This window comes from Castor canadensis, chromosome 11 (assembly GCF_047511655.1).
Source record: "Castor canadensis chromosome 11, mCasCan1.hap1v2, whole genome shotgun sequence".
NCBI lineage: Eukaryota > Metazoa > Chordata > Mammalia > Rodentia > Castoridae > Castor > Castor canadensis.
The window spans coordinates 108,259,444-108,266,619 of record NC_133396.1 but is presented as its reverse complement, the minus strand read 5'-3'; the positions used below and the strand labels follow the sequence as shown (position 1 = coordinate 108,266,619).

The 7,176-nt window shown below is 40.0% G+C and overlaps 1 long non-coding RNA gene and 1 other non-coding gene across 2 annotated transcripts; both read left to right on the top strand.

The window, feature by feature from the left end:
* Positions 1–3,109: 3,109 nt before the first annotated feature.
* LOC141414326 (U6 spliceosomal RNA) lies at positions 3,110–3,214 on the top strand. The gene has a single exon (XR_012439386.1). It is a non-coding gene; the product is annotated as a U6 spliceosomal RNA (small nuclear RNA).
* Positions 3,215–3,926: 712 nt separating this feature from the next.
* Positions 3,927–5,704, top strand: LOC141414104 (uncharacterized). Its single transcript, XR_012439194.1, has 2 exons — positions 3,927–4,131; positions 5,086–5,704. It is a non-coding gene; the product is annotated as an uncharacterized lncRNA (long non-coding RNA).
* Positions 5,705–7,176: the final 1,472 nt, after the last annotated feature.

Sequence of the window (7,176 nt, the reverse complement as noted above, 5' to 3'; positions counted from 1 at the left end):
AAAACTCCTACAAGAAGACAGAAGGAAAGTATTGGGACTGACATCTTGGATATGATACTAAAACACAAGCAACAAAAGTAAAAATAGAATTGTTGCATTACATCAATATTAAGAACTTCTAAGCATCAATGAACACAACTGACACAGCTAAAGGCAAACCTATGGCATAGGAGTAAGTATTTGCAAGTTATTATCTGAAAATGGGTTAATATTCAGATTGATAAACACCTACAAATCACCACAAATAAATGAATAACCTGATATGAAATGGAGAAAGGACTTGAATAGATATTTCTCCAAACAATATAAAAAATTACCAACAAGAACCTGAAAATACACCCACTATACCACTATTAGGTCAATGCAAATTGAAAGCTGAATGAATTATCACTTCAAACCTGAAAGGATGGCTGTTATAAATCAAAGAAAACAGAAAAACAATTATTGTTGAGGAAATACAGGAACTGAGACCCTCATGCAGTTATGGTGGGAACGCAGAATGGCATGACAACAGTACAATGGATCCTCAAAAATTTAACAGGATTAACATTTGATCCAGCAATTTCACGTCTTAGTATACATAGGATTTAAAGCAGAGTGTGTGAAAGAGTTATTCATATACCCAAGTTCACACTGTATGTTCACAATAGAAAAACTCACAATATTATTCACAATAGCAAAAAAAAAAGTAGATGCAATTCAATTGTCCCATCATGGGTGACTATATAAACAAAATGTGGAAATACACAAAATGGAATGTTACGTCCCATTTGAAAAGGGAGGAAATTTACACAAATGTTACAGCCAGGATGGATGAATCTTAGGCATATTATGTTAAATAAAATAAGATAGTAACAAAAATATAAATAGTATGCAATGAACTTATATGAGATACTGAGAGTAATCAAATTCAGAAATGAGGAAAGAAGAATGGTGGTTTACAGGGGCTAGGGAGTGAGAGGAATGTGGAAGGGTTGATTAGTGAGTGTTGAATTTCAGTTGTGCAACATGATAAAAGTTCTGGACAATGATTATAACACGGTGTAGTTGTACTTAAAGATACTGAACTATATACTAAACCTGGCTAAGATGGTAAATTTTGGGTGGTATGTTTTATCAAAAAAATTTTTTAGAAAAGAATGTTCACTATAATTCAGAAATAAGTATTTACAACAGATTCACTATAGATGTCATCAACATATTAAAATTATAGCATTAGCTTCAATCCAATAATATAATTTAAAGATGCTATAAATTGAATTAAAGATGCTACTAATTGAATTTTGTATTACACTAGATGATCATTGCTTAATAATTTATTATTATTTAAAGGGTATGTAGAGATGGTGAAACAAAAAAGAAAAATGACTTAAAGAAAAATGACTTATCTGGTGCTGCAATTATTCATTTTGGAATAGAGTATTCCGTGAGATGGTGGAAATTTGACTATGTCAAAGAGAGACACATTGACAAATGGAACTCCTCAGAAAGTCAATGGTTTGCTGATCAAGATGTTTATATTGACCTGACACCTAAATCATTGTAGCTTTTACCAGAGGCTTAAATCCCAGTCTTCCTCATGCAATTATGCCACTCACTTATGACTCCATCCAAGGCAAGTCCCCTGAGGACTTGCTTATTGCCCTGAATAAAGGCAGAGGCATGGGCCAGATCGTATCTCACCCCCATCATCCTAGGATTCAGGAGTTGAGCCTCTGAATAGACCTGCCATTGTGAAAACTCAGGAATTAAAACATGACACTCCCTTATTGCTAAGTCCTTTGGAACAACCTGAGCAGAGCAATGTCACACCTAGCTGACACAGTGGCAGATCTCTCAAGTTGATGTGGCCACAACTACCTCACTGTGCTGTCTCACAGTGTAGATTCCTATGAGCCTGGCCTGTCATAAGGAATAGCTATTATGAACTGTAAAATCAATGCCAACGGTACGGAGAAGCTTTAAATGCCACAAACTATTCACTTTGTTCATAGCGCATAGTATTGAACTAGCTCAAGTAAAGAAGTACAAAAACTCATGCCAGGCTGTCAAGAAATTGTTATAACCTCAGTTAAACAATATATCACAGGATAAATTGAAAGAAAACAAGTGGGACTGAGTTGTATTTTCCTAGCAGGGTAAAGGCGAGGACATGTGTTGAAGGGAGAAGCATAACCAAACTACAGGAAATGACATAGCTAACCTTAGAACATTACAGGAATCAGAGTCTTTTTATGAATCTGATACTAGTATAGAATCAAGGAAGGAACACAAGATTTAGAGGCAGTATTTTGTCAGAGTTTGAACACGTATAAGTAGTTGATGCATTGTGAATAAAGGGAGATAGATGGGAATACAGATAGAACCATTCTAAACTATAGCCATGTATCTCTAAATATACTGTCTCTATGCATATTCTTATTAATACATATGTATTTTTACCACATTTTTTGAAGTCATCCTGCTCATTGTGACTCAGATATTATTCTCCAAATCATGGCAATTCCAGAATTCACCACATTCTGGAGAGAAGCAGACCTGCCTCTCACCAGACTTAATCTGATTTTGATTTGCTACATCTGCTTGAATTTGTTTAGTTTTTGAATAACCTCAGTCATGATTGTCTCTGCAACCATCTTGCCCTGGAAAGAATTCTAACACCTTCCGTTAAAATCCTAAAAGTGTTCAAATTCTAAACACCCTTTCCATATAGAGGCTATGGACATGGAGAAAACTCATGGAAACCCAGCAGACAAAGTGGAGAACAGGGGCTTAAAAACTAATGGTATCCACACATTCAAGTGAAGTATTAAACTTCCTTGACCTTAAAAGTCACCAGCTTCCTTATGAGAGGAGATGTGTTCCTATTAGCTATTTTGTTCTACACAGAGGAGTAGACTTACAGTATCTCCTATCCTCTCCCTATTCCTCCTTTTTTATAACTGTAGCTACCATTTCATCCTCTTATATGACCCTCTCACACTAATGCAAAGAGCAAAGAGCAGTTGCTTCTGCTTCCTCTAACACACTCCTTTCCTGCTTCGCATCTTACTAGTGACACACCTGGGTCCTCACTAGAAGTAAAGGGCAACTTCAAAACAAAGTCATATGCTTGCCTCAGCAGCACTTATATAAAGTTGGAACCATACAGAGAGGAATAGCATGGCCCCTGTACAAGAATAACATGAAAATTTGTGAAGTGTTCCATATAAAAATAAAAAGGAAAATATAAACAAATAGCCAAAATATGAAATTCACTCTCTCCAGGAGAGAACTGTGCATTATTTTAAACTCACATTAATTATATAAAAGAATGAACTCCATGGAGACATCTCATACAAATATATGACATACATTAATCATATCTACCTACCTCCAATTTTTTAAGGAGCAATATCTTCATGATTCATTCATAAGTTACACATGTTCCATTTGTCAAGAGTTTACTTGCTCTAGTCTCTCTAGTATGCACTTTTTTTTGTCTTTTTGAGTATGCGTGTGTTACTTTGTTGACTTTCACAATATTCTTATAACTAATTTTCATTAATCTTCCAATGTTACTGTTAAATAGATGAAAATTATTCAGGTTAAATAGATTTCAAAAGTCTCACTTGAAGACATCCTGGTGCTAGGCCAGGTTCCTCTTCCAGGGTATTACTATATAGATGTCTACACGGCAGTCATACAGCATAGTTTGGCTGAGCACAAGGACAGACATAGACATGTATGAAAAAAAAGGTTTCTTTTTAAATAGTTCAAAAAAGGGTACTTAGAACACAGGTTGCCTTAGGAAAGGCAGAAAATGAGATAAACTGAGAACTGGGATGCTCTCAGGCCAGTAGCCTACAAGTAAATGAGGTCAATGATGCTAGGAATTTACTTCCTTACCTCAGTCATAGTCCAAGCTGGCAGCAGCATCCCTCAACCCCATGGACAAAGGCTGGTGAGGATCATCCAGTCATCACCTATCACAGGACCATGTGGGTGTCAGGAGGTGGGTCTTCCATGCCCAGGCCCTGTCTCACAGGCTGGGGCAGTATCAATGGCCATGATAAAAGGGTTCAGAGCCAAAACACCTTCATCTACTCACCTCCCAAGTTGTCTACAGATCTTGTGCTGCCTGTGACCACAGTAAGTGTCCAATGGGAATAGGGGCAGGAGCTTCTCCAAATGGATGGCTAGACCAGAGCTAGAGCAGAAGCTGGCCAGGGTACTGGGGGCAGAAGGCAAGATTGACAGAGGAGATCAGTTTTGGGAAGACTGAGGGATTGGAGACAAAGGGACTCTGGCACCACTGAGAGGTTTGAGGGAGAAGTGGGTGCCTCTGCCTTTAGGCTCAGGGGAGAACCTAAAGGCTCCACTTGGTCAAGCCTCAGGAGGGGAGATTACCTCTGAAAATGTAGTCCTGTCACTACCTGCAAAGGAAGCATTGGACCAGGTCAGGCAACAAGAGGGTCCTTTTGTCTTAGGCATGGGTCTGAGATTTGTTCACATGGTTACCAGGATAATTAGGACACTGCCAACATGAGACTGGCCATGCCAACCCCTCAGCCTGAACAGGAGGTGAGCTGGGGGCATTTGAGCTCTGGCCTGACATAGGGGCTCAGGGCTCTGTCTCAAGTCAGCTGGCACTGATGGTTCCATCAGTATTTTCTTTAAGGAAGGGAGCTTCCTGAGCTGGTCATCCCCAAGATCCTTTGCAGGATGTGCATAGTGAAAACACCTTTTAAGTTATGACAAGAGAGAATGATTGCATTTTCTATTGAAAGACATATTTTCCTTGAAATGACCCTTTTGTTGGGAATTTCAAGTCTGAAGACAAATTCAGAATAACTTCATCTGCCGCTTGAAAACTTTTTTATAGTTTTATATAAAACTAAATAATATTTTATGGTACCATTTGAATAGTTTGCTACTATTAGATGGGAATCCTTATTCGACTTTCAAATGATGATGATGTGAGAATGAGATAAAGTATTAGAAATAGCACTAATGCAGATGTTTCTTAATTATAAGTGATGCTGAGTCAGAATGGGTAGGTGGCTTCTGTGTCTTGGGTATGACTTGCGTTTGATTCTTTCCTAGCTCCTGAACACCTGTCCACCAAGATGTCCTGCCAGCAGAGCCAGCAGCAGTGTCAGCCTCCTCCCAAGTGTACCCCCAAGTGCCCTCCCAAGTGCCAGACCCCAAAATGCCCCCCAAAATGTCCCCCTAAGTGTCCTCCAGTCTCTTCCTGCTGCAGCCTTGGTTCTGGGGGCTGCTGTGGCTCCAGCTCTGGGGGCTGCTGCAGCTCTGGGGGTGGTGGCTGCTGCCTGAGCCACCATAGACCCCGCCGGTCTCTCCGACACAGACACCGGAGCTCTGGCTGCTGTGACAGTGGAGGCAGCAGCGGCTGTTGTAGCAGTGGAGGCAGCAGTGGCTGCTGTGGCAGTAGCGGTGGCAGCAGCTGTGGCAGTGGCCAGCAGTCTGGTGGCTCTGGTTGCTGCTCTGGGGGCTGCTGCTGATCTGGACCATGAGTACCTCAGACAAGAATGCTGGAGGAACTGAAGTGCAGAAAACCTGTCCCAACGTACTGCTCCTCCTCCATATTCTGGATGCTAAGATGTTGAAATCTTCCTGTAGAAGGCTCTGAATTCTCCCCAAGAGCTCTGGCCCCCTCTTTTTCTGTGTCACAAAATAATAAAGTCTACCCTACCAAGACTAACCAGACTCTTGCTTATTTTTGCCAACATCATTCCCACTGGTCTGTGTTAGCAGCTAGGACTTAGCCCTGCCCTAGCTTGGTGAGAACTTATTTCGGAAATGTGGGTCAGGTGGTGCTCAGTGCACAGGGTATGGAGAGTCAGCCTTTGGTGAACTAGTGCTGCTTACAGAGAGGGTCAGTCCAGCCTGCAAGTGGCTAGGTGGGACTATTGTCCTCTTCTGGAAACATATGTGTTTTCTCTGATTTTATACCTGTCACTCTACTATGTTTATAATAACTGTGTTAGTATTTGTAAAAGCCAATATGACATGAGAACTTTGAAATAAGTAGCCATTCTCACAATAGTAAAATGTGGGGAAAGTACCCATGAAACAGCAGGTAACTGGTTCCTAATTAGATATCCACTCAAAGGGCAGAGAATAAACAATCAAAATGAAGAATCTGTGTGAACACCAAACCATCAGTCTAAAACTCTTTTAGATTTATATGTTGCTCTTTCTCACATGAATGGATTTTTATTTGGGAATAGACAAACTTAATATTTTCCTTTAATATTATGGCTTTAGTAGCTACCAGGAATAAGAAAAAATCAACTGTTGTTTTTTTATTTACTACTTTAAGAGTATTATTTAATAATATTTTTCAGCAAAACAAGGATTCAGTGAGTTAAGAAAAACAGTCTAGTAACATACTTGGAGCTGGTTCTGGGGACACAGAAAAAACATTCGTATGTATAAAACTTAGGATGTTTCTAATATAAATGAACACCATCATGTGGAGAGTGGAGTATGAGAAGCGTATGAGAACTTGACATGAGCACAGCCATGATGTCAAATAATCTGCAGGCTGGGACTGGCACAGCCCCCATCTGCAGAAGGGAGCGAGAGTAAAACACAGCACAGCTGCTTTGTGTAAGAACAAGGATGTTTACACCATGACCTTCAGACAGGAACAGTACGTACAGAAAGTAGTGATTGCAGTTTCCTCGGTTCCCAATAACTACAAGGTCACGCTGCCCTTAGAACTGTTGCTCTGCTGACTTCGCAATCCCACTTCCTTGTTTGCTGCAGTATGTGATAAACTCGTTGGAGGTGGTCGAGACTGTTGTGTGTCTCCACCAGAGCACTCAGCCCACCTGTTCCCAGCTTTTTTGCATGTTTGTCTTCTGTCTTTTCTCAATCTCCACGCTCCCAGTTAGGTTCCTAGGATGAGCTCATGCAGGTCATGAGACCTTCAAAAATATTTTTACTAGCGCAAAAAACCACATGGAAAGTCTATTTGTAAAGCCTAAAGTGTTGTGGAAATGCTGGCTTTTTTTCTTGCCAAAAAATCAGTTGACAGCATGCTTTAGAAAATGATTAAACATAGTGATGATGACATGTGTTGTGATGATGATGATAGATTATAGTTTGCAAAAAATATGCAAGAAACAGTTTAATTGACTCCAAATGAGTTGTCTTATTTAATAGCAC